At 54.2% G+C, this 27,200-nt stretch overlaps 2 long non-coding RNA genes across 6 annotated transcripts; both read right to left on the reverse strand.

Annotated features, from left to right (window-relative positions):
* Window positions 1-9,703: 9,703 nt before the first annotated feature.
* Window positions 9,704-11,991, reverse strand: LOC121107159. Of its 3 annotated transcripts, XR_006931729.1 has the most exons (4): window positions 11,692-11,991; window positions 11,511-11,613; window positions 11,289-11,374; window positions 9,704-10,383 (listed from the first exon to the last, which is right to left on the reverse strand). It is a non-coding gene; the product is annotated as an uncharacterized LOC121107159 (long non-coding RNA). The 3 variants fall into 3 exon arrangements; XR_005840778.2 differs by lacking the exon at window positions 11,289-11,374; XR_005840779.2 differs by having other exon boundaries at window positions 11,511-11,991.
* A 12,437-nt stretch (window positions 11,992-24,428) lies between these two features.
* LOC121107161 lies at window positions 24,429-26,716 on the reverse strand. Of its 3 annotated transcripts, XR_006931730.1 has the most exons (4): window positions 26,417-26,716; window positions 26,236-26,338; window positions 26,014-26,099; window positions 24,429-25,108 (listed from the first exon to the last, which is right to left on the reverse strand). It is a non-coding gene; the product is annotated as an uncharacterized LOC121107161 (long non-coding RNA). The 3 variants fall into 3 exon arrangements; XR_005840782.2 differs by lacking the exon at window positions 26,014-26,099; XR_005840783.2 differs by having other exon boundaries at window positions 26,236-26,716.
* Between the last annotated feature and the right edge of the window lie 484 nt (window positions 26,717-27,200).

Genomic DNA, 27,200 nt, shown 5'->3' on the forward strand with positions numbered 1-27,200 from the left:
GTTTTGGGCACCTCAGCACAGAAGGGCCGTTGAGGTGCTGAAGCAGGTTGAAAGAAGGGCAACAAGGCTGGGGAAGGCCTTGGCCAATATGCCCTCTGAGGAGTGACTGAAGGAACTGGGGCTGTTTAGTGTGGGGAAAAGGAGGCTGAGGGGAGACCTGATGGGCTGGCTCCCTATTCCACCCAGGGAGCTGGTTCAGTCACCATCCCTGAATGTGTTGAAAACCAGGTGGTGCTCGGGGACATGATTGAGCAGGGGCTCGTTAGAGTTAGGCTGGTATGGTTAGGTTGTGCTTAGACTTGAGGGTCTTTAAGGTCTTTGTGGCGACAAAAACTGCAACCATCTCAAGCCTGGGGGAAAGGGGCTGACCCCAACGGTCACGCAACCCCCCTGGGGGGAGGGGCTCCCCTAACTGCCACTCTCCAGCTGTCATGGCAGGTAAGGCAGCAGGCTTCCCCTGCTCCCATGCTTCAGCTGGCCCCAGCGCTCCAGATCCCACCCCTGTGCCCCAGATCCCACCCCTGTAACCCCGATATCACCCCTGTAACCCAGATCCCACCCCAGCGTCCCAGATCTCACTCCAGCGCCCCAGATCCCAGCCCTGTAAGCCCGATCTCAGCCCTGTGCCCCAGATCGCACCCCAGCGCCCCAGAGCTCACCCCAGAGCCCACCCCAGAGCCTACTTTGGCCTTTCCCCACAGAGAGAATCCCTCGAGGAGCGCTGACGGTGCCTCTGACGCCCGACGCCATTTTCTCTGAAGCGACTGTGCCGCCACCGGACCCCGCCTGGATGCAGCCCACCATCCGCGGACCGATGCCGGTACCACCCCAAGCCCTCCCTGTCCCCACTGCCACCTACCTGGCGCCTCAGGCCTCTGTCTGGCCTGGGGTACCAGGTGTCTGGGGACAGGCAGCGCGGCTCCCCCCTGGGGGGCTGCCCCCAACTGGGGCTCCACTGCCACCTGGGGGCCTGCCCCCAACTGGGGGGCTGCACTTACCGGTGCTGCAGCTGCTACCTGGGGGGCTGCACCCAGCTATGGCTCCCCCACTGCCCCCGCTCACTGCTGGGGACATCCCCTGCTGGCAGGGACGCTGCCGCCCCAGCAGCCGATGGGGCTGTGGCCTGGGGCCGTGTTCCACGGGGAGCCCCCGCAGCCCGCAGGCACCTGCCTGCCGCAGGCCCCCGGCCGCCCCGGCCCCCCGCCAGTTCTTTTGCAGGTACCACCACTGCAGGAGCAGGTGCTCCCCGTGCCCTGCACCCTGCCCGCCACCTGGGAGTCGCCGATGGAGCCCTTTCAGGACGCCGTGGTGCTCACGGAGGACCAGGGGCACCCAGCGCCCACCGACGGGTGCCCCCATCCCGCCACGGCTCCGCTCGGCTGCAGCACCGCAGCGCTGGACTCAGGGGGTGAGTTTGGGGGCTGCGGGGCGTGCGGCAGGCTGTCCGCACCGGGTGGCTGTGGGAAAGCTGGCATTGCCCCACTGGGGATGTCCTTGCTTTTCCAGCAGCCACAGCGAGCGCAGACATCCCGGAGGACGTGGCGGACATCCAGCATCTCCTGGCATGGCTCAACGACGGTGAGTTTGGGGGCAGCAGAGCTGGCGGGGGGTTGCTGGCACCCACCCACCCACCCACACTGGGTGTGGGAAAGAAAGCTGGCATTGCCCCACTGGGCATTTTCTGCCTTTTCCAGAAGTGACATCCAAGACAGGCATCCTGTACGATGACGCAGACATCGATGACCTGCTCACGTGGATCAACAACGGTGAGTCTCTCTCGGAGGGGCAGCAGAGCTGCTGGGGGGGTGTCTGCACTGAGTGGGCGTGGGAAAGCCGGCATTGCCATTGCCCCGCTGGGCATTTTCTGCCTTTTCCAGAAGAGACACCCAGCACCCACAGACTTGACAACAATGATGTGGAAATGGACCGTTTGCTCACCTGGATTGACGGTGAGACTGTGCTCCGCAGAGGTGACCCCCAGAGGTGGCTGCCTGCACCGAGTGGCTGTGGGAAGGCTGCCATCATCCTTCGGGGGGATGTTCTTGCTTTTTCAGAAGCGGCTCTGGAGGTCCCCCAGCACAAGCAGGACCTGCCCGGTGTCACAAGAGAGGGGACCAAAGCCACTGCAAACAGCTGCCAAACGCAAGAGCTGATGCAGCGCATCACTGCCACGGAGCCACTGAGCCCTGATGTCTCCAGCAGCCTCGACTCCTCTTCTTCCGGCACAGAGCACTCGGACTCCTCCGGGGCCAGCAGGGAGCTGAGCAACGAGACACATCCTGAATCAGGGCTCCTCAGCAACTCGCTCTGCTGGCAGCCAGCATCCCCTGAGCTGCCCGTGCCGACGCCCCTGGCTGCCCCTGCGCCTCCGTCGCCCCGCACTGCACATCTGATGGAAGAGGCGCGGCGGAGGCAGCCCCGGGTGGTTCTCACCCGCCTGGCACTGCCGACCCCCCTGGCTGCCCCCGCACCTCTGCTGCCCCACACTGCATGTCTGATGGAAGAGGCGCGGCGGAGGCAGCCCCGGGTGGTTCTCACCCGCCTGGCACTGCCACCCGGATGCATCTCCTGCCGGCTGGCAGACATGCACCACGAGGACAGCACCGAGCCAGCCAAGTGCCCAGCGCCTGCCTGCACCACCACTAACAGCAAGAGCACCGGGCACGAGCAGCACACTGGCAGCGGCCCAGCCACAAAGAGGAAGCTGCCGCGCTGCCACGATGGCCCAGGCCACAAACACCGGCGCTAGGCCAAGCTGGCTGTGTCAGCACGGTGGGCGGGCAGCAGGAGGACTGTGCCCTGATGGGGTGCCCATCACAGCCCAACAGCGGCTCGAGCGGGAGCGCACCAAGAAACCGGCCCACTTGCTGGAGCAGGAGACGTGGCCATAGCCGACCAAGACGGCTCCCTGGAGCCCTGGGCTCCTCGCTGGCCCCCACCATGCCCAGAGAGCAGCGGCAGTGTTCTGGGGGCACCAGCACCGGCCCCAGCCCTACCCCTCCAAAACTGGGCTGTCCACAAACGGCATCTTGGGCTGGGGCAATGCGGGACTCTGAAGCTGATGGACCGCCAAAGGCTTGGACTGTCAAAGCTTTGGGCTGGGAAAAGAAGGCTGGGGGGTGGGAAGAGGGTGGGGAGGGGATGGTTGCGGGGTGGGAATTTGGGGTGGGAACTCTTTGGGTGAGAACTTGGGGTGGGAATTCTTGGGGTGCTGGGATCTTTTTGGGGCTGGAAATGAAATGGCTGTACTGTGATATTGTTGGGGTGGGAATCCGGGGTGGGGGGAGGGAATTTGGGGTGGGAACTCTTGGGGTGGGAATTCATGGGGTGTTGGGATCTTCCTGAGGTTGGAAATGGCTGTACTGAGATATTGTTGGGGTGGGAATCCGGGGTGGGGGGTGGGAATTTGGTGTTGGAATTCTTAAGGCACTGGGATCTTTCTGAGGTTAGAAATGAAATGGCTGTACTGTGATATTGTTGGGGTGGGAATTTGGGGGTTGGGAAACTGCTGGGGTGAGAAATGGCTGCCGTGGGAGATGGTTGGCATCAAAAATTATTGGACACCGTAACTGCTGGCACTGAAGATGGGGGGAGGGGGAGGGAATTCTGTGGGGTGGCAATTCTGGGGGAGAAATTGTACTCTGATCACGTTACACTCCCAAGTTGTTGGAATTTGGAGGAAGGAACTGTTGGGGTGGGAATTTGGGGGGCTGGGAGGTTTTCTGCAGAGGGAGGGAACTATTGGTGGGAGGGAGCGGGGGGGAAGCGGGGAGGAGGGTGGGTGGTGAGCAATTGATTGCGGGGTGGGAGCTGGGGGGTGGGAAATTGATTAGAGGGTGGGAATTTTAGGGGGTGGGATCAGAAACAATTGTTAGGGTGGGAAATGGTTGGGAATATAATCATTTATTTGCTGTTTTGTACGTTAAATTATTAAACGTATGGCGTTCGCTTTCCTACACCTCTGCCTGCAGTCGTTTGTGCAGCACCAAAGCCCCCCCCCGTGCCCACCTCCGGGGATGCTGGGGTGGCTGCAGCGAGCCAACAGCTCCTCCACTCTGAACATCTCCATCTCCATCGCTGCTGTCAACGCCTCTGTTGCCTTGTGCTGTTCCTGGGGAAGGAGATGGTCACGCAGTGAGCAGTGGATGTGTTGAGCTGGGGGCACTGGGCAGTACTGGAGGCACTGGGAAGCCCACTGCAGGGCACTGGGGGGCACTGAGTTTGCACAAGAAGACTCTAGACAATACTGGGAGGCAATGGGAGCTTAAGTGGGGAGCTAAGCAATCCATTTCTCCCGTGGGGGAGACTTTCTCCTTGGGGCTGACCCCCCCACCCCCAGCATTGCTTGACTCTGCCCTGGGCGCTGTGGTCCACGCATTCCCACCCTGATGCTGTCTCTCAGTGACACATTTGTCACCCACAGACTCACCGTGGGTCCTGAGCTGGGCTGGGGGGTGTCCTGTGAAAGCAACCCCAGTGACAGCCCTGAGCCCTATACGGCACACAGCCCGGAAAACCACCTTTCATGCTGCCAAGATCAGCTTCAGCTCATCACCCTGGGACTCCAGCGGGGGGCTCTGTGGAAGCTTCCCCTGTTTCCAGCTGCTGCTACCCCGTCCTTGTTGACCATGCTTCATGCTCTGGCATACACCTGGAAAGGTGAACTCTGCCATGGCCTAGGAAGAGCTCTGCTCTTTCTTTCTTAGCAATGCCTCTGAACATCTTGAAAGCCAGGAGGAAGAGGCCATGACTGAAAGTCAGAGAGATTCTGGCAGCACAAGGGACCGTTTCACAAGAACAAGCTCCACACAGTCTACGGGAACACCATTTCTTAGCTGCTCTCCTCCCTGCCCCAGTGGCGGTCACACTTCATCATCTCCACTTGACAGGCTGGAGCAGCAGCAAGTTGTACTGCTGGGTTTCTGAAGGCCCTTTTAACCTCCAGAGGGAAGAAAACAGCCCGAACAAAAAGGGGGCAGCGGGGCTCTCCCTAGGACACCACTGGTCTCAGCAGAGTTCACAGGGACTTCAAACGCACAAAGCACCCACAAAAGCATCCCAACAGCTCCAACAAGGAAGCAAAACAAACCCAGGACGCTCTGCAGGGCTCCCAGCTCTTAGGAGCTCACACCTGCTCCGGGGACACAGCATGCACAGAAACCGCACCTCCCCTCTTCCCCATTTCTCCCCCTGCCATTTCTACAGCCATTTACACACACTGGGGAAAGGCAGCGTAAGGCTCGTGGAGAAGACTGGGTGGACATGACATTTCTCACTCCCCTGCTGCCAGAGCACTGCTCGCCTAGAGAACGACTATTTCTCAAACAAGCACCAACCAAGCATGGCAACAAACAACTGAAATGGCACTTGCCCAGCAAAACAACCAGCCTGCCCAAAGACCTCTCCTCAGAGACTTGCCCAGAAGGCCACAACCATTACTCCCATGTGGCAGGCTTACTCACAGAACAGCAGCCTTCTCGTCACCGTGCATCACCAGGACACAAGCAGCCTGCTGGGGCAAGGAAGGCAATCTCTCCTCAGCATCTCACCACACACGTTCCCTCCGCACTGCTTTCCTGCACAGATACAAGGACAAAAGCCTCACTTCATCCGAGCAACGACTGGCAGCAACTCCACAAAATCCTCCACGCCAAAGCAGCTCCTGCAGATGCACAACGGAGTCCTCCGCAAGGAACACGAGCTTATGCTGCAGCCTCTGGAGAAGCAAGCTGCCTTTGTGGTGCTTGCTCGGGAGGCCTCCTTTGCATCACCTCTCAGCCACAGCAGGAGAGCTTTTCTTCTCCATATCCATGCACCTCGGTACCTTTTCCCAAGTTCCAAAAAGCCAAGGAAGGCAAAGCAAAATCACCTGAAAAGCCGAGAAACAAAGAGGAACACCCTGAAGGAGGGAGAAAAGAGTTCCAAGAATGGGAAAGGGAAAAGTATCAATCACCACATCGGAACAAAACAAAGGTATTGCAACACAGGAGCAGCAATAAAGCAAGACTGACAAAAGAACGGCAAACAACAAGGAAAACAGAGCAAAGCAAAACAAAGACACGAAATACAAGAGTCCAGCACATGAACTCAAGACAGCATCATGGCAAAGCAAGGAAGCCAAACACAGGAAAACAGGCCCACTGCCCCGCCACAGGCATACACTGATCTAGATCACTCCGTGACAGCCAGCTAACACAAACGGGAAGGAAGTAGGAAAGCAGTCTTTTTGGACTTCACAGGCTTTCCGCCTCCTCAAATCTTGTTCTGCTCAGGAGCAAAAAGAGGGAAGCAATTCACCTGGATGACAAAGGGGTGCAGCCTGGTTCCACCCCTCCCTCACCTCATTTCAGGGCTGGCTAGCCCCAAGGGAAGGATCACTGCTTCAAATTCTGCTCTTGTTTAGTAGGGTGTGAGCCCTCCTCCTCACAAAGGGGTAAGCAGTTCCATCTTCATTTACTGGACTGAGTCCCTTCCGCTCCCTGGGTAAGGGAAAACTGTGCCTGTGATAGCCTTGGTCTACAGTTGCCATTCTGGGTTAACCAGTGGTACACTTCCGTCAGAGGCCTGGGTCAAAGGAGGTCCCTAAGGGCCAGCTGGGTCTGGCCCCTCTGGCTTCAAGCAGCAGAAAGGCTTACAGTAGCAGCTGATAGCCGACGGGGGATACCACTCTGTGTAGAAATGGGGGTACTCAGAGCTGCGTGAACTCCTTGGACAGGCCAAACAGCGTGGAGGTCACTTCTACTGGTAGCTGTGCAATTCAGGAATGAAGTCTGTTGCTCAGCTCGGACGCCTGACAGCATTTTGTGTGCTCCAGCAGCTTTACTCTGAGCAGTGTATTGCTGTCAGGCAGACTGGGGTTTCTTTACCACTACCTCAGCAGGAACAAGACTAGAAATACGGTCCGTAAGTGCACTGCAGTTGAACAGAAAATGGTCTGGTTTGGCTGTAAGAATAGTGTATTTGAGGGATTTTGGGTGGATGTGGGCTAACAGGACAACTTCTGTTGGTGACTGGTTTCTGGGAAGGAGAACAATTACACTTGGTTTTAGGGAATCAGCCCGGGATTCAAGCGACTCTCACTGAGAAAAGGGAAAAGGGAAAGCTTCTGTGGGTAAGAACATTATTTGGCGAGCTGTTGTAAGAGCGATGGAAATCTCTCTTGTTGTAATAAGAGATGGAAAAAAGCAGGGGAGTTACCTCGTAGGAAAAAAGAGCTCAGGGAGCTTGAGACAGTGTCTCAGAAAAGGCGTGCTTTTGCTTAGCATTGCTCTGTGTCTGAGTTTTCCTTGCTATTTGTGCATGAAGCCCTCAGATGGGAAACCCAGCCTCCCCCTCCAAGTGAGGACATTGCCCTAGCAGCCCCTGGGGCTTGGCCTGAAAGGAAGGGAAAAAAAACCAACAAACAACCAAAGCAGTGCAATGCAAAGCAACAGAGAAAGAAGCATAAAAGAAAGAAAAGATGTTAAATAGCAAGAGGAAAAGCAAAGAAAAACCACACGACATGGAAAGAACAAAGACAAAGACAACTGTCGGGATGGAATCAAAGAATGCCCTCAGGCATCTGTCCCCTCCCCTGAACCTTCCTACGTCCCAAGAGTTTCTGCCCGGTGGGACCACGTGCAGGACAGCAGGCTTTGGCTTGATGGGCTGCAAGGCCAAAAAAGGGCGGCTCCAGGCCCCCCAGAGGATGTCACAGCTGACATCACCCACGCTCCTGGAACCTTTGTGCTGTTACAATCAGTTTCCATGACGATGACGGGCCCTCCACAAGGACAGCGGGCAGATGTTGACAGGCACCTCAGCTGGGAGATGCACTGCCCGCAGCCGCTCGCCGTGCCCTGGGGCTGAGAGCAGCCCTGGCAGAAGACAAGCTCGGCCTCATCCCCTGCTGGATTACGGTTAAGTGCTACTATTTAGTCTTACTACTAACTGCGGACCGTTACCCTTTGGCATCAGATGGTCGGGTTACTGCATTAGATAAGGCTTCACGTGGAAATGCTACCAAGTTCAGTCAGGGCAAAGGCTTAAGGAAAACCCCTAGGGATTGGCTTAAAGGTTACTGTTAGAGGCTAGCGTTTAGGATGAAGAGTTACCATAGTAGGTTAGGATGAAGGGCTTCCCTTCAGTGACAGGTCAACGGTTACCACATTGGATTAGAGCGAAGGATTCGCACTTCGGTTATGGTTAAGGGCTACCCTTTGGTTTTAGGACTGAGGGTGGCCCTTACTTGATGAGGGCTAACCCTATCCCTGTTGCATTTACAGAAAAGGCTTAAGGGCTACCCATTAGTGGGGTTAAACATTACCTGTGTGTATGGCAAACAGATTGTAAGGCAAATAGGTAAAGGAGCAGAGAGAGAATTGCCTTTCCAAAGGAGGAATGAAATACAAAGCTTACCCGTACCCTGGGCGCGCAGAACAGCTCCACTAAGGGTGACCTCCAGAGAGAGAGCCTTCCTCCTTGGGAGTCAGCCCTTACATGGGGTCTAGCAGGGCTGCAGCCAGGGTCCACCCCTTCCGGTCACTCAGGTGAAACTGCCATCACCTGTGCCCCTGCAGCTGACTCAGCACTCGCCTCAGGTGGTCAAACAGAGGGTCAGGCTGTGATTATACAGTTCCCATACACCTGTGTGGTTCAGACTTGTGGTTTATACATTTGGATTAGTGTTAGGAGCTAAAATTTCTAGTACAAGAGAAAGGAAAAGAAACGCTACTGGGAAAAAAATACAGTGCAAAGAAGTGAACAGCAAAAAAAAAAAAAGAGCACCAAACTGAAAAAAAGAACAAAGAAAAACCCCACGCACATCAAAGAAAGCCAATAACAATACATGAAACAACAACAAACACCAAATTCAAAAACAAGCAACCAACGCTAACAGAACAGAATACACTCTCACGGAAAAGCAAAGATGACAACAGAGTCTGGGAGAGGCAAAAACTCAGCATCTATGCCTGGGAAGATGACACAGAACAATCTACATACACCAATGCCGAGAAAATGGGGCAATAGGCCCGCATGGATCCAGCCAGCTGGAGAAAAAGCCACAAGAGCACCACAAGGGAAGAGGCAAGGAGGCCCAGGAGGCGTGGACCCACCTGGGAAACTCCAAGGAGCTGCAAATGCATCAAGCACGGCAGGAAAGCCCAGAGAGGAGGCTGCAGTTCAAGAAGCCAGAAAGGAACAGACAGAACAGAACAATCAAGGGAGAGAGCACATCAGGTGAGTGAAGGCAAAGGAAGAGCAAGGCCGGGGCAAGGGGACAAGGAAGGCAAAGCCAGGTAAGGCAACCAAGAATGAAGAGCAAGGGAGAAACTCCAAGCAAAGCCAAGAACCATCCTCTGAAAAGGCAAGGAATGCTCTCCTCTGGGAGGAAGAAGCTAATGCAAAGAAAAGGAACAGCTAAGACAAAGAGCCAACAAAACAGACACAAAGACAATGGAAAGCAAAGCAAAAAGGCGCACTACTGAAAAGCAATAGGGGAAAAACAACCAAGCAAGGAAAACAAAGCAAACAAAACAAGGTCACCATACTGTATTCCATTCATTTGCTTTACTCGTGTATATCGTGTCAAAGCAAAGAAACCAAACACAGTACAAAGAGAAAAGCACTCACCAATGCTTTGCACTGAAGAGAAGGAATAAATGAAAATTCACAAGCAATGCAAGGCAAAGATACAAAAGAAAAAACAAGGAGCAAAGCAAAGCCATTCCAGAAACAATAACCAAAATAGGAATTACTAAAAAGCCAAGGAAAGCAAAGCAATATCACCCGAAAAGATGAGAAACAGAAAGGAATACCCTTAGAAAGCCGAAATCCAGCCATCAGAGGACTGTGTCAACTCCATGGATTCCAGTGACACCAAGGTATCTGCAACATCAAATTTCAGCCAGGCATCCCGGGCCCTTGGTGGCCTATGACAGCAGCGCTCCTACAGAGTTCATTCTCTTACACCCTGATACCAAAGACATGCTACCTGTGAGTGGCTAACACAGTATCTGGCTGCCACAGGACTTGCGAGGAGTGACACCAAGTTTTCTCTCTCTAGTCAGCACACAGAAGTTACTTTGGCTGCCTTTGCAGGAGAAGAGAGCAATCTCTTGCCATGCAGGGAGGGAGGACGTGGTGTACTTCTAGCATCAAGTTACATGTGGTCAAGTCAGGTGATGACATACCTGCTCCCAGCCTGAATCGTCACCCTTCCTGAACGCTGTCACTGAAAGCTTGCTGCTATTGTGTTAGCTGATTCTTGCGAGCATTCCCTCCTGATGAGCTTCACATACATCAGGGCTTGGACAAGTCTTAGTGACGAGGGCATCAAAATTGCCATCTGGCCGCAGTGATCATCTGGACACTAGCTTTTCATTACACGTGAAACAATCTTTCCTGCAAGATATGAAGAAGGAGAGAAAACAATGCTCAGTCTCAACTGTCGGGAGGCACTCCTCTGCCTGAAAAATAGATAACCTCATTGCACATACTGCCAAAAGACAGCTAGACACTGTACCGTTCTGTACACTTGCACTGCGTTTGCAAGGATCTGACCAAGGAAAAAATGGTTTCTTCTGCAGCTAGCTAAAACAGGGGCTTCTTTGAGAGAGCAACAGCATGCACACACTGCCTGCAAGCCCCCTGGCATCCTTCTGCTGTGCTTATGGAGCACCTGGAGCAAGCAGGCACTGACTGCATAGCTCGTGGGGGCTAACACTGCTCAGATAACAACCGAGGGCGTGAAGAAATGTGGCAGGAGAAGCAGTGCATTCCTAACGCAGCAACAAAGACTGGAGCACTGCTCAGACAGGTTGCAGAGCTCCTTCATTAGCGGTCACTGTTAACCCCATCCAGTCAGTGCTGAGCAAAATGAGGACTCTGCAAACTGCAGGTAATATTTCCTGCTGGCTCAGCTATAGTCATTTATGCAGCTTTTAGGGCGGTTTGGTGTTTTTTTCTTTCTTTTTCTGTTCCTTGCTTTTGGTGAGATGCTAATAATTCGTGCAAACTCCCCCCATACACAACCAATCGCCATCAGATGATGAGACAAAAGGCTGAGATAAGCCCCACTTCTAGCTATACACTGTTAAAACGTGAAAATAAATCTGTTCAGAGATTTTGCGATGCATATGCATGCAACAAGAAAAGCAGAGGCAGGGAAAAGAAGAGCTGGCTTGCATGGCAGCAGGTGAACAATGAACAAGGGAAAAACACTTGGCTGTAACATTCACACCCGTCTCTCATCCCACCTAAGACCCAGAACACAACAACTTCAAAGTAATACTCTAACTGATCCGTACTGTATTGAGCCTCTAGACTGTCTCTGCTTCTCTGCTTCTGTAATTTAAGCTTCTTTTGTCTTGCTGTTCAGCAGGCAAACCTCACCCTAAGAAGACAAGACGCAAACTATGGGTGGAGTATGTATGTAGCCAAATTAGTAAAAATGCCTTTGATATGAGACAACAAACAGATGTGAGACGATGCTGTCTGAAATGGACCCATACTGACTTGAATATACGTACCAAAACACTAGAAATCACGTTGTTACCATATTGGAGTCTTTCCTGTTCCATCGCTTAAGCCGTGTAGAAAGCTGATTCAAAGATCTGGAAGAGAAACACTCACCTATGGAGAGCAGGAGACAAATCCAGCCTAGTTCAGCTGCAGCTGAAAGCTGTCATCAGCCAAAGCCTCAGCACTTACCAGAATGCAAACAAAGCTATTCTTCATGCGTTCCTTTTTTAAGTTGAACACAATGCCTGCCATTAAAAAAAGAATAACAATAAAAATAATCCTACCTGGCTTTTCTTGGAATCCAAAAACAGGAGAAAAATCACAGAAACGTGGTGGAATGACTCACACAGCTGGAGTGCTGTGATGGATGGCTAGCGACTTTTCAAAAGAGAGAGGCAAGGCAGGAAAGGCAGTGGTGCAGCCCTCTACGTTAAGAAAGAATGGGAATGTCTGGAAATGAACGATGGCCATGATAGGGTTGAGAGCTTCTAGGTCAGAATAAAAGCAAAGGCCAGTAAGACTGACGTTAGCGTGGGAGTGTGCTACAGGCCACCCAACCAGGATGAAGTGGTGGGCAAGACACTTTAGAGACAGCCGCATGAGGTCTCAAGCTCAGAAGGGGCCAGAAGATGATCCTGGTAGCTACAGACCTACGGTGTCTAACCTCGGTGCCAGGGTAGGTTATGGGATGGATAACGTTGCGATTCATTACAGGTCAACCAGGGGATCAGGCCCGGTCACAATGAGTTGACGAATGGGAGATCCTGTTTGACACAAGAACTCGCCCCACGCCACCATGGCCAGAGGAGACTCCAGCAGCAGCAGCAGCAGGAGCAGATCCCGTGGAGGGAGGAAGCAGGGGCAGCTGGGCCTGCTGTGCACATACACAGATAGACATGTAGATACCTTGTCACTGCTCTTCTGCCTCCACTTTTCTGGGGGACTGGGAGTTTTGTCTTCACACAGGAACTTCGCCACAGCAGCATTTTCCAGTCCGTGGCACCTTGATCCCAGGATGTGCTCCGCACCGTGCTTCTAGGGCATCAACATCTGCTGTCGCACAAAGGCCCCTGAAAGGAAAAGCACCCTTGCACGTTTGCACTGCTCCCACACTCCCCAGAACTGTCTCTCAAATCTCACATAACACAGACTCTCTCAGACTCTTGGCTGCAGCCCAATAGCACAGCATCCCCTCTCTCACCCCCTCTCATGAGCCAAGAGGCCATAGTTTGTGTCCCTTTTTAAGCTTTACAGACACAATCAGGCAAGAACTTAGGTTTGCCCATCCTGCAGCCAGGAATGCTCCAACCTGAGGGGGGAGTGGCCGTGAGAGCAATGTCTCTGTGCAAGTGCAGCTCGTTCCTCCCCTCTGACAGGGGCAGAAGGAGGGAGGCAACAGACAAAAGCAGAAAGCGTCTGCATATCCCTCGTGGCTCCAATTTCCTGCCTCACGCTGGGAAACGAGCTGAGTCGCTGGGCCTCTCCGTTAGGCTTAGCTCTGCAGCTCGGACATCATCTTTACACTCAGCTGTTCCTGGGCATAATGCTCCACACAATGACCCTGCAGAGCCCAAAGGCCTGCCTGCCTGCTGTCACTCACCTGGAGGTTGCAGGGTGCTGTGCCTCTTGGCTGGACCTGCTGCTGCTAGCTGTCACTTGCAAGACACTGAGAGGCCACCTGCTTGGAACTGCAGGCAACAAACACAAACGAGAAAAAAGGAAGGAAGAAAGGATTCTTTCATGTCACAGGCTTTCACAGGCTTCATGTGGAGCACAGCTGCAAGCATTTCACCTGGGCAAAAAACGGGTGGAGCCTGGCTCCAGCCCTCCCCACCCTCGTTTAAGGGCTGCCTGTCTAAGGGGAAGAATCTCTACTGGGAGATCTGCTCTGTGCTCATACTTTCTGAGTCCTGTTCTTCAGAAAGGGCTCTTTGTTTACTAGCTTGAGTCCTTCCCCACTCATAGGAAAATTAAAACACAAGAAAGCCGCTGGATCAGCTACTGCCTTTCACTACAGTTACCATTTTAGGTTATGGATCAAGGTTGAACTGTACAGAGGGAGTGCAGCCACAAGGCTCTGGCTGTGCCAAGCCTCCCACATGCCCGGGCCCCAAAGCAGCCCCAACTGTGCCTGGTCCTCCTCCATCCTGGGCCCCAAAGCAGCCCCAACTGTGCCTGGTCCTCCTCCATCCTGGGACCACAGGCAGCCCCAACTGTGCCAGGTCCTCCTCCATCCTAGGCCCCAAGGCACAGGCTGTGCCTGGGCTCCCTTTCGTCTGGGCCCAGACAAGGCCTCAACTGTGCCTGCTCCAGCCCGGGCCCCAAATCTGCCCCATCTGTGCCAGGCCCCACTCCAGCCCAGGCCCAAAAGCAGCCCCAACTGTGCCTGGTCCTCCTCCATCCTGGGCCCCAAAGCAGCCCCAACTGTGCCTGGCCCCCCTCCATCCTGGGCCCCAAAGCAGCCCCAACTGTGCCTGGTCCTCCTCCATCCTAGGCCCCAAAGCCTGGGCTGTGCCGGGGCTCCCTCTGGTCTGGGCCCAGAGGAGGCCTCAACTGTGCTAGGCCCCGCTCCAGCTCGGGCCCCCCCAGTGCAGCCCCAACTGCACTGGTCCTCCTCCATCCTGGGCCCCAACACAGCCCCAACTGAGCCTGCTTCTCCTCCATCCTGGGCCCCCCCAGTGCAGCCCCAACTGCACCTGGTCCTCCTCCATCCTGGGTCCCGAGGCTCTACCTGTGCCTGGGCCTCCTTCCTTCTGGGCCCACACGAGGCCTCAACTGTGCCAGGCCCCCTCCAGCCTGGGCCCCGAGGCCACCACTGTGCTGGACCACCCTCCGACACAGGCCCTGCCCCAAGCCCTGCCCCCTGTGAACAGCTCTGCTCTTTGCCTGCTTGGTTTTTGTTCTCTCTTCACTCTGCCAGGTTAACTGGATGAGTTTCAATGGGGACCGAGTGTCGGGTCCTGCATTTTGGTCACAACAAGCCCAGGCGTCCCCCCAGTCCTCCTTGGGGAGGAGTGGCTGGAAAGCTGCCTGATCCCTGAAAGGGACCTTGGTGTGCTGACGGACAGGTGGCTGAAGATGAGCCAGCAGTGTGCCCAGGTGGCCAAGAAGGCCAATGGCATAACCACAATTCCTGGCTCAGGAATGGTGTGGTGAGCAGGACTAGGGAAGTCATCCTGCCCCTGGACTCGGCACTGGCGAGGCCTCACCTCGAGTCCAGTGTTCAGTTTTGGGCACCTCAGCACAGAAGGGCCGTTGAGGTGCTGAAGCAGGTTGAAAGAAGGGCAACAAGGCTGGGGAAGGCCTTGGCCAATATGCCCTCTGAGGAGTGACTGAAGGAACTGGGGCTGTTTAGTGTGGGGAAAAGGAGGCTGAGGGGAGACCTGATGGGCTGGCTCCCTATTCCACCCAGGGAGCTGGTTCAGTCACCATCCCTGAATGTGTTGAAAACCAGGTGGTGCTCGGGGACATGATTGAGCAGGGGCTCGTTAGAGTTAGGCTGGTATGGTTAGGTTGTGCTTAGACTTGAGGGTCTTTAAGGTCTTTGTGGCGACAAAAACTGCAACCATCTCAAGCCTGGGGGAAAGGGGCTGACCCCAACGGTCACGCAACCCCCCTGGGGGGAGGGGCTCCCCTAACTGCCACTCTCCAGCTGTCATGGCAGGTAAGGCAGCAGGCTTCCCCTGCTCCCATGCTTCAGCTGGCCCCAGCGCTCCAGATCCCACCCCTGTGCCCCAGATCCCACCCCTGTAACCCCGATATCACCCCTGTAACCCAGATCCCACCCCAGCGTCCCAGATCTCACTCCAGCGCCCCAGATCCCAGCCCTGTAAGCCCGATCTCAGCCCTGTGCCCCAGATCGCACCCCAGCGCCCCAGAGCTCACCCCAGAGCCCACCCCAGAGCCTACTTTGGCCTTTCCCCACAGAGAGAATCCCTCGAGGAGCGCTGACGGTGCCTCTGACGCCCGACGCCATTTTCTCTGAAGCGACTGTGCCGCCACCGGACCCCGCCTGGATGCAGCCCACCATCCGCGGACCGATGCCGGTACCACCCCAAGCCCTCCCTGTCCCCACTGCCACCTACCTGGCGCCTCAGGCCTCTGTCTGGCCTGGGGTACCAGGTGTCTGGGGACAGGCAGCGCGGCTCCCCCCTGGGGGGCTGCCCCCAACTGGGGCTCCACTGCCACCTGGGGGCCTGCCCCCAACTGGGGGGCTGCACTTACCGGTGCTGCAGCTGCTACCTGGGGGGCTGCACCCAGCTATGGCTCCCCCCACTGCCCCCGCTCACTGCTGGGGACATCCCCTGCTGGCAGGGACGCTGCCGCCCCAGCAGCCGATGGGGCTGTGGCCTGGGGCCGTGTTCCACGGGGAGCCCCCGCAGCCCGCAGGCACCTGCCTGCCGCAGGCCCCCGGCCGCCCCGGCCCCCCGCCAGTTCTTTTGCAGGTACCACCACTGCAGGAGCAGGTGCTCCCCGTGCCCTGCACCCTGCCCGCCACCTGGGAGTCGCCGATGGAGCCCTTTCAGGACGCCGTGGTGCTCACGGAGGACCAGGGGCACCCAGCGCCCACCGACGGGTGCCCCCATCCCGCCACGGCTCCGCTCGGCTGCAGCACCGCAGCGCTGGACTCAGGGGGTGAGTTTGGGGGCTGCGGGGCGTGCGGCAGGCTGTCCGCACCGGGTGGCTGTGGGAAAGCTGGCATTGCCCCACTGGGGATGTCCTTGCTTTTCCAGCAGCCACAGCGAGCGCAGACATCCCGGAGGACGTGGCGGACATCCAGCATCTCCTGGCATGGCTCAACGACGGTGAGTTTGGGGGCAGCAGAGCTGGCGGGGGGTTGCTGGCACCCACCCACCCACACTGGGTGTGGGAAAGAAAGCTGGCATTGCCCCACTGGGCATTTTCTGCCTTTTCCAGAAGTGACATCCAAGACAGGCATCCTGTACGACGACGCAGACATCGATGACCTGCTCACGTGGATCAACAACGGTGAGTCTCTCTCGGAGGGGCAGCAGAGCTGCTGGGGGGGTGTCTGCACTGAGTGGGCGTGGGAAAGCCGGCATTGCCATTGCCCCGCTGGGCATTTTCTGCCTTTTCCAGAAGAGACACCCAGCACCCACAGACTTGACAACGATGATGTGGAAATGGACCGTTTGCTCACCTGGATTGACGGTGAGACTGTGCTCCGCAGAGGTGACCCCCAGAGGTGGCTGCCTGCACCGAGTGGCTGTGGGAAGGCTGCCATCATCCTTCGGGGGGATGTTCTTGCTTTTTCAGAAGCGGCTCTGGAGGTCCCCCAGCACAAGCAGGACCTGCCCGGTGTCACAAGAGAGGGGACCAAAGCCACTGCAAACAGCTGCCAAACGCAAGAGCTGATGCAGCGCATCACTGCCACGGAGCCACTGAGCCCTGATGTCTCCAGCAGCCTCGACTCCTCTTCTTCCGGCACAGAGCACTCGGACTCCTCCGGGGCCAGCAGGGAGCTGAGCAACGAGACACATCCTGAATCAGGGCTCCTCAGCAACTCGCTCTGCTGGCAGCCAGCATCCCCTGAGCTGCCCGTGCCGACGCCCCTGGCTGCCCCTGCGCCTCCGTCGCCCCGCACTGCACATCTGATGGAAGAGGCGCGGCGGAGGCAGCCCCGGGTGGTTCTCACCCGCCTGGCACTGCCGACCCCCCTGGCTGCCCCCGCACCTCTGCTGCCCCACACTGCATGTCTGATGGAAGAGGCGCGGCGGAGGCAGCCCCGGGTGGTTCTCACCCGCCTGGCACTGCCACCCGGATGCATCTCCTGCCGGCTGGCAGACATGCACCACGAGGACAGCACCGAGCCAGCCAAGTGCCCAGCGCCCTGCCTGCACCACCACTAACAGCAAGAGCACCGGGCACGAGCAGCACACTGGCAGCGGCCCAGCCACAAAGAGGAAGCTGCCGCGCTGCCACGATGGCCCAGGCCACAAACACCGGCGCTAGGCCAAGCTGGCTGTGTCAGCACGGTGGGCGGGCAGCAGGAGGACTGTGCCCTGATGGGGTGCCCATCACAGCCCAACAGCGGCTCGAGCGGGAGCGCACCAAGAAACCGGCCCACTTGCTGGAGCAGGAGACGTGGCCATAGCCGACCAAGACGGCTCCCTGGAGCCCTGGGCTCCTCGCTGGCCCCCACCATGCCCAGAGAGCAGCGGCAGTGTTCTGGGGGCACCAGCACCGGCCCCAGCCCTACCCCTCCAAAACTGGGCTGTCCACAAACGGCATCTTGGGCTGGGGCAATGCGGGACTCTGAAGCTGATGGACCGCCAAAGGCTTGGACTGTCAAAGCTTTGGGCTGGGAAAAGAAGGCTGGGGGGTGGGAAGAGGGTGGGGAGGGGATGGTTGCGGGGTGGGGAATGGGTGGGGGGTGGGAACTCTTTGGGTGAGAACTTGGGGTGGGAATTCTTGGGGTGCTGGGATCTTTTTGGGGTTGGAAATGAAATGGCTGTACTGTGATATTGTTGGGGTGGGAATCCGGGGTGGGGGGAGGGAATTTGGGGTGGGAACTCTTGGGGTGGGAATTCATGGGGTGTTGGGATCTTCCTGAGGTTGGAAATGGCTGTACTGAGATATTGTTGGGGTGGGAATCCGGGGTGGGGGGTGGGAATTTGGTGTTGGAATTCTTAAGGCACTGGGATCTTTCTGAGGTTAGAAATGAAATGGCTGTACTGTGATATTGTTGGGGTGGGAATTTGGGGGTTGGGAAACTGCTGGGGTGAGAAATGGCTGCCGTGGGAGATGGTTGGCATCAAAAATTATTGGACACCGTAACTGCTGGCACTGAAGATGGGGGGAGGGGGAGGGAATTCTGTGGGGTGGCAATTCTGGGGGAGAAATTGTACTCTGATCACGTTACACTCCCAAGTTGTTGGAATTTGGAGGAAGGAACTGTTGGGGTGGGAATTTGGGGGGCTGGGAGGTTTTCTGCAGAGGGAGGGAACTATTGGTGGGAGGGAGCGGGGGGGAAGCGGGGAGGAGGGTGGGTGGTGAGCAATTGATTGCGGGGTGGGAGCTGGGGGGTGGGAAATTGATTAGAGGGTGGGAATTTTAGGGGGTGGGATCAGAAACAATTGTTAGGGTGGGAAATGGTTGGGAATATAATCATTTATTTGCTGTTTTGTACGTTAAATTATTAAACGTATGGCGTTCGCTTTCCTACACCTCTGCCTGCAGTCGTTTGTGCAGCACCAAAGCCCCCCCCCCGTGCCCACCTCCGGGGATGCTGGGGTGGCTGCAGCGAGCCAACAGCTCCTCCACTCTGAACATCTCCATCTCCATCGCTGCTGTCAACGCCTCTGTTGCCTTGTGCTGTTCCTGGGGAAGGAGATGGTCACGCAGTGAGCAGTGGGTGTGTTGAGCTGGGGGCACTGGGCAGTACTGGAGGCACTGGGAAGCCCACTGCAGGGCACTGGGGGGCACTGAGTTTGCACAAGAAGACTCTAGACAATACTGGGAGGCAATGGGAGCTTAAGTGGGGAGCTAAGCAATCCATTTCTCCCGTGGCGGAGACTTTCTCCTTGGGGCTGACCCCCCCCACCCCCAGCATTGCTTGACTCTGCCCTGGGCGCTGTGGTCCACGCATTCCCACCCTGATGCTGTCTCTCAGTGACACATTTGTCACCCACAGACTCACCGTGGGTCCTGAGCTGGGCTGGGGGGTGTCCTGTGAAAGCAACCCCAGTGACAGCCCTGAGCCCTATACGGCACACAGCCCGGAAAACCACCTTTCATGCTGCCAAGATCAGCTTCAGCTCATCACCCTGGGACTCCAGCGGGGGGCTCTGTGGAAGCTTCCCCTGTTTCCAGCTGCTGCTACCCCATCCTTGTTGACCATGCTTCATGCTCTGGCATACACCTGGAAAGGTGAACTCTGCCATGGCCTAGGAAGAGCTCTGCTCTTTCTTTCTTAGCAATGCCTCTGAACATCTTGAAAGCCAGGAGGAAGAGGCCATGACTGAAAGTCAGAGAGATTCTGGCAGCACAAGGGACCGTTTCACAAGAACAAGCTCCACACAGTCTACGGGAACACCATTTCTTAGCTGCTCTCCTCCCTGCCCCAGTGGCGGTCACACTTCATCATCTCCACTTGACAGGCTGGAGCAGCACCAAGTTGTACTGCTGGGTTTCTGAAGGCCCTTTTAACCTCCAGAGGGAAGAAAACAGCCCGAACAAAAAGGGGGCAGCGGGGCTCTCCCTAGGACACCACTGGTCTCAGCAGAGTTCACAGGGACTTCAAACGCACAAAGCACCCACAAAAGCATCCCAACAGCTCCAACAAGGAAGCAAAACAAACCCAGGACGCTCTGCAGGGCTCCCAGCTCTTAGTAGCTCACACCTGCTCCGGGGACACAGCATGCACAGAAACCGCACCTCCCCTCTTCCCCATTTCTCCCCCTGCCATTTCTACAGCCATTTACACACACTGGGGAAAGGCAGCGTAAGGCTCGTGGAGAAGACTGGGTGGACATGACATTTCTCACTCCCCTGCTGCCAGAGCACTGCTCGCCTAGAGAACGACTATTTCTCAAACAAGCACCAACCAAGCACGGCAACAAACAACTGAAATGGCACTTGCCCAGCAAAACAACCAGCCTGCCCAAAGACCTCTCCTCAGAGACTTGCCCAGAAGGCCACAACCATTACTCCCACGTGGCAGGCTTACTCACAGAACAGCAGCCTTCTCGTCACCGTGCATCACCAGGACACAAGCAGCCTGCTGGGGCAAGGAAGGCAATCTCTCCTCAGCATCTCACCACACACGTTCCCTCCGCACTGCTTTCCTGCACAGATACAAGGACAAAAGCCTCACTTCATCCGAGCAACGACTGGCAGCAACTCCACAAAATCCTCCACGCCAAAGCAGCTCCTGCAGATGCACAACGGAGTCCTCCGCAAGGAACACGAGCTTATGCTGCAGCCTCTGGAGAAGCAAGCTGCCTTTGTGGTGCTTGCTCGGGAGGCCTCCTTTGCATCACCTCTCAGCCACAGCAGGAGAGCTTTTCTTCTCCATATCCATGCACCTCGGTACCTTTTCCCAAGTTCCAAAAAGCCAAGGAAGGCAAAGCAAAATCACCTGAAAAGCCGAGAAACAAAGAGGAACACCCTGAAGGAGGGAGAAAAGAGTTCCAAGAATGGGAAAGGGAAAAGTATCAATCACCACATCGGAACAAAACAAAGGTATTGCAACACAGGAGCAGCAATAAAGCAAGACTGACAAAAGAACGGCAAACAACAAGGAAAACAGAGCAAAGCAAAACAAAGACACGAAATACAAGAGTCCAGCACATGAACTCAAGACAGCATCATGGCAAAGCAAGGAAGCCAAACACAGGAAAAAAGGCCCACTGCCCCGCCACAGGCATACACTGATCTAGATCACTCCGTGACAGCCAGCTAACACAAACGGGAAGGAAGTAGGAAAGCAGTCTTTTTGGACTTCACAGGCTTTCCGCCTCCTCAAATCTTGTTCTGCTCAGGAGCAAAAAGAGGGAAGCAATTCACCTGGATGACAAAGGGGTGCAGCCTGGTTCCACCCCTCCCTCACCTCATTTCAGGGCTGGCTACCCCAAGGGAAGGATCACTGCTTCAAATTCTGCTCTTGTTTAGTAGGGTGTGAGCCCTCCTCCTCACAAAGGGGTAAGCAGTTCCATCTTCATTTACTGGACTGAGTCCCTTCCGCTCCCTGGGTAAGGGAAAACTGTGCCTGTGATAGCCTTGGTCTACAGTTGCCATTCTGGGTTAACCAGTGGTACACTTCCGTCAGGAGGCCTGGGTCAAAGGAGGTCCCTAAGGGCCAGCTGGGTCTGGCCCCTCTGGCTTCAAGCAGCAGAAAGGCTTACAGTAGCAGCTGATAGCCGACGGGGGATACCACTCTGTGTAGAAATGGGGGTACTCAGAGCTGCGTGAACTCCTTGGACAGGCCAAACAGCGTGGAGGTCACTTCTACTGGTAGCTGTGCAATTCAGGAATGAAGTCTGTTGCTCAGCTCGGACGCCTGACAGCATTTTGTGTGCTCCAGCAGCTTTACTCTGAGCAATGTATTGCTGTCAGGCAGACTGGGGTTTCTTTACCACTACCTCAGCAGGAACAAGACTAGAAATACGGTCCGTAAGTGCACTGCAGTTGAACAGAAAATGGTCTGGTTTGGCTGTAAGAATAGTGTATTTGAGGGATTTTGGGTGGATGTGGGCTAACAGGACAACTTCTGTTGGTGACTGGTTTCTGGGAAGGAGAAAAATTACACTTGGTTTTAGGGAATCAGCCCGGGATTCAAGCGACTCTCACTGAGAAAAGGGAAAGCTTCTGTGGGTAAGAACATTATTTGGCGAGCTGTTGTAAGAGCGATGGAAATCTCTCTTGTTGTAATAAGAGATGGAAAAAAGCAGGGGAGTTACCTCGTAGGAAAAAAGAGCTCAGGGAGCTTGAGACAGTGTCTCAGAAAAGGCGTGCTTTTGCTTAGCATTGCTCTGTGTCTGAGTTTTCCTTGCTATTTGTGCATGAAGCCCTCAGATGGGAAACCCAGCCTCCCCCTCCAAGTGAGGACATTGCCCTAGCAGCCCCTGGGGCTTGGCCTGAAAGGAAGGGAAAAAAAACCAACAAACAACCAAAGCAGTGCAATGCAAAGCAACAGAGAAAGAAGCATAAAAGAAAGAAAAGATGTTAAATAGCAAGAGGAAAAGCAAAGAAAAACCACACGACATGGAAAGAACAAAGACAAAGACAACTCTCGGGATGGAATCAAAGAATGCCCTCAGGCATCTGTCCCCTCCCCTGAACCTTCCTACGTCCCAAGAGTTTCTGCCCGGTGGGACCACGTGCAGGACAGCAGGCTTTGGCTTGATGGGCTGCAAGGCCAAAAAAGGGCGGCTCCAGGCCCCCCAGAGGATGTCACAGCTGACATCACCCACGCTCCTGGAACCTTTGTGCTGTTACAATCAGTTTCCATGACGATGACGGGCCCTCCACAAGGACAGCGGGCAGATGTTGACAGGCACCTCAGCTGGGAGATGCACTGCCCGCAGCCGCTCGCCGTGCCCTGGGGCTGAGAGCAGCCCTGGCAGAAGACAAGCTCGGCCTCATCCCCTGCTGGATTACGGTTAAGTGCTACTATTTAGTCTTACTACTAACTGCGGACCGTTACCCTTTGGCATCAGATGGTCGGGTTACTGCATTAGATAAGGCTTCACGTGGAAATGCTACCAAGTTCAGTCAGGGCAAAGGCTTAAGGAAAACCCCTAGGGATTGGCTTAAAGGTTACTGTTAGAGGCTAGCGTTTAGGATGAAGAGTTACCATAGTAGGTTAGGATGAAGGGCTTCCCTTCAGTGACAGGTCAACGGTTACCACATTGGATTAGAGCGAAGGATTCGCACTTCGGTTATGGTTAAGGGCTACCCTTTGGTTTTAGGACTGAGGGTGGCCCTTACTTGATGAGGGCTAACCCTATCCCTGTTGCATTTACAGAAAAGGCTTAAGGGCTACCCATTAGTGGGGTTAAACATTACCTGTGCGTATGGCAAACAGATTGTAAGGCAAATAGGTAAAGGAGCAGAGAGAGAATTGCCTTTCCAAAGGAGGAATGAAATACAAAGCTTACCCGTACCCTGGGCGCGCAGAACAGCTCCACTAAGGGTGACCTCCAGAGAGAGAGCCTTCCTCCTTGGGAGTCAGCCCTTACATGGGGTCTAGCAGGGCTGCAGCCAGGGTCCACCCCTTCCGGTCACTCAGGTGAAACTGCCATCACCTGTGCCCCTGCAGCTGACTCAGCACTCGCCTCAGGTGGTCAAACAGAGGGTCAGGCTGTGATTATACAGTTCCCATACACCTGTGTGGTTCAGACTTGTGGTTTATACATTTGGATTAGTGTTAGGAGCTAAAATTTCTAGTACAAGAGAAAGGAAAAGAAACGCTACTGGGAAAAAAATACAGTGCAAAGAAGTGAACAGCAAAAAAAAAAAAAGAGCACCAAACTGAAAAAAAGAACAAAGAAAAACCCCACGCACATCAAAGAAAGCCAATAACAATACATGAAACAACAACAAACACCAAATTCAAAAACAAGCAACCAACGCTAACAGAACAGAATACACTCTCACGGAAAAGCAAAGATGACAACAGAGTCTGGGAGAGGCAAAAACTCAGCATCTATGCCTGGGAAGATGACACAGAACAATCTACATACACCAATGCCGAGAAAATGGGGCAATAGGCCCGCATGGATCCAGCCAGCTGGAGAAAAAGCCACAAGAGCACCACAAGGGAAGAGGCAAGGAGGCCCAGGAGGCGTGGACCCACCTGGGAAACTCCAAGGAGCTGCAAATGCATCAAGCACGGCAGGAAAGCCCAGAGAGGAGGCTGCAGTTCAAGAAGCCAGAAAGGAACAGACAGAACAGAACAATCAAGGGAGAGAGCACATCAGGTGAGTGAAGGCAAAGGAAGAGCAAGGCCGGGGCAAGGGGACAAGGAAGGCAAAGCCAGGTAAGGCAACCAAGAATGAAGAGCAAGGGAGAAACTCCAAGCAAAGCCAAGAACCATCCTCTGAAAAGGCAAGGAATGCTCTCCTCTGGGAGGAAGAAGCTAATGCAAAGAAAAGGAACAGCTAAGACAAAGAGCCAACAAAACAGACACAAAGACAATGGAAAGCAAAGCAAAAGGCGCACTACTGAAAAGCAATAGGGGAAAAACAACCAAGCAAGGAAAACAAAGCAAACAAAACAAGGTCACCATACTGTATTCCATTCATTTGCTTTACTCGTGTATATCGTGTCAAAGCAAAGAAACCAAACACAGTACAAAGAGAAAAGCACTCACCAATGCTTTGCACTGAAGAGAAGGAATAAATGAAAATTCACAAGCAATGCAAGGCAAAGATACAAAAGAAAAAACAAGGAGCAAAGCAAAGCCATTCCAGAAACAATAACCAAAATAGGAATTACTAAAAAGCCAAGGAAAGCAAAGCAATATCACCCGAAAAGATGAGAAACAGAAAGGAATACCCTTAGAAAGCCGAAATCCAGCCATCAGAGGACTGTGTCAACTCCATGGATTCCAGTGACACCAAGGTATCTGCAACATCAAATTTCAGCCAGGCATCCCGGGCCCTTGGTGGCCTATGACAGCAGCGCTCCTACAGAGTTCATTCTCTTACACCCTGATACCAAAGACATGCTACCTGTGAGTGGCTAACACAGTATCTGGCTGCCACAGGACTTGCGAGGAGTGACACCAAGTTTTCTCTCTCTAGTCAGCACACAGAAGTTACTTTGGCTGCCTTTGCAGGAGAAGAGAGCAATCTCTTGCCATGCAGGGAGGGAGGACGTGGTGTACTTCTAGCATCAAGTTACATGTGGTCAAGTCAGGTGATGACATACCTGCTCCCAGCCTGAATCGTCACCCTTCCTGAACGCTGTCACTGAAAGCTTGCTGCTATTGTGTTAGCTGATTCTTGCGAGCATTCCCTCCTGATGAGCTTCACATACATCAGGGCTTGGACAAGTCTTAGTGACGAGGGCATCAAAATTGCCATCTGGCCGCAGTGATCATCTGGACACTAGCTTTTCATTACACGTGAAACAATCTTTCCTGCAAGATATGAAGAAGGAGAGAAAACAATGCTCAGTCTCAACTGTCGGGAGGCACTCCTCTGCCTGAAAAATAGATAACCTCATTGCACATACTGCCAAAAGACAGCTAGACACTGTACCGTTCTGTACACTTGCACTGCGTTTGCAAGGATCTGACCAAGGAAAAAATGGTTTCTTCTGCAGCTAGCTAAAACAGGGGCTTCTTTGAGAGAGCAACAGCATGCACACACTGCCTGCAAGCCCCCTGGCATCCTTCTGCTGTGCTTATGGAGCACCTGGAGCAAGCAGGCACTGACTGCATAGCTCGTGGGGGCTAACACTGCTCAGATAACAACCGAGGGCGTGAAGAAATGTGGCAGGAGAAGCAGTGCATTCCTAACGCAGCAACAAAGACTGGAGCACTGCTCAGACAGGTTGCAGAGCTCCTTCATTAGCGGTCACTGTTAACCCCATCCAGTCAGTGCTGAGCAAAATGAGGACTCTGCAAACTGCAGGTAATATTTCCTGCTGGCTCAGCTATAGTCATTTATGCAGCTTTTAGGGCGGTTTGGTGTTTTTTTCTTTCTTTTTCTGTTCCTTGCTTTTGGTGAGATGCTAATAATTCGTGCAAACTCCCCCCATACACAACCAATCGCCATCAGATGATGAGACAAAAGGCTGAGATAAGCCCCACTTCTAGCTATACACTGTTAAAACGTGAAAATAAATCTGTTCAGAGATTTTGCGATGCATATGCATGCAACAAGAAAAGCAGAGGCAGGGAAAAGAAGAGCTGGCTTGCATGGCAGCAGGTGAACAATGAACAAGGGAAAAACACTTGGCTGTAACATTCACACCCGTCTCTCATCCCACCTAAGACCCAGAACACAACAACTTCAAAGTAATACTCTAACTGATCCGTACTGTATTGAGCCTCTAGACTGTCTCTGCTTCTCTGCTTCTGTAATTTAAGCTTCTTTTGTCTTGCTGTTCAGCAGGCAAACCTCACCCTAAGAAGACAAGACGCAAACTATGGGTGGAGTATGTATGTAGCCAAATTAGTAAAAATGCCTTTGATATGAGACAACAAACAGATGTGAGACGATGCTGTCTGAAATGGACCCATACTGACTTGAATATACGTACCAAAACACTAGAAATCACGTTGTTACCATATTGGAGTCTTTCCTGTTCCATCGCTTAAGCCGTGTAGAAAGCTGATTCAAAGATCTGGAAGAGAAACACTCACCTATGGAGAGCAGGAGACAAATCCAGCCTAGTTCAGCTGCAGCTGAAAGCTGTCATCAGCCAAAGCCTCAGCACTTACCAGAATGCAAACAAAGCTATTCTTCATGCGTTCCTTTTTTAAGTTGAACACAATGCCTGCCATTAAAAAAAGAATAACAATAAAAATAATCCTACCTGGCTTTTCTTGGAATCCAAAAACAGGAGAAAAATCACAGAAACGTGGTGGAATGACTCACACAGCTGGAGTGCTGTGATGGATGGCTAGCGACTTTTCAAAAGAGAGAGGCAAGGCAGGAAAGGCAGTGGTGCAGCCCTCTACGTTAAGAAAGAATGGGAATGTCTGGAAATGAACGATGGCCATGATAGGGTTGAGAGCTTCTAGGTCAGAATAAAAGCAAAGGCCAGTAAGACTGACGTTAGCGTGGGAGTGTGCTACAGGCCACCCAACCAGGATGAAGTGGTGGGCAAGACACTTTAGAGACAGCCGCATGAGGTCTCAAGCTCAGAAGGGGCCAGAAGATGATCCTGGTAGCTACAGACCTACGGTGTCTAACCTCGGTGCCAGGGTAGGTTATGGGATGGATAACGTTGCGATTCATTACAGGTCAACCAGGGGATCAGGCCCGGTCACAATGAGTTGACGAATGGGAGATCCTGTTTGACACAAGAACTCGCCCCACGCCACCATGGCCAGAGGAGACTCCAGCAGCAGCAGCAGCAGGAGCAGATCCCGTGGAGGGAGGAAGCAGGGGCAGCTGGGCCTGCTGTGCACATACACAGATAGACATGTAGATACCTTGTCACTGCTCTTCTGCCTCCACTTTTCTGGGGGACTGGGAGTTTTGTCTTCACACAGGAACTTC

This window comes from Gallus gallus, chromosome 18, assembly GCF_016699485.2.
Source record: "Gallus gallus isolate bGalGal1 chromosome 18, bGalGal1.mat.broiler.GRCg7b, whole genome shotgun sequence".
Classification (NCBI taxonomy): Eukaryota; Metazoa; Chordata; class Aves; order Galliformes; family Phasianidae; genus Gallus; species Gallus gallus.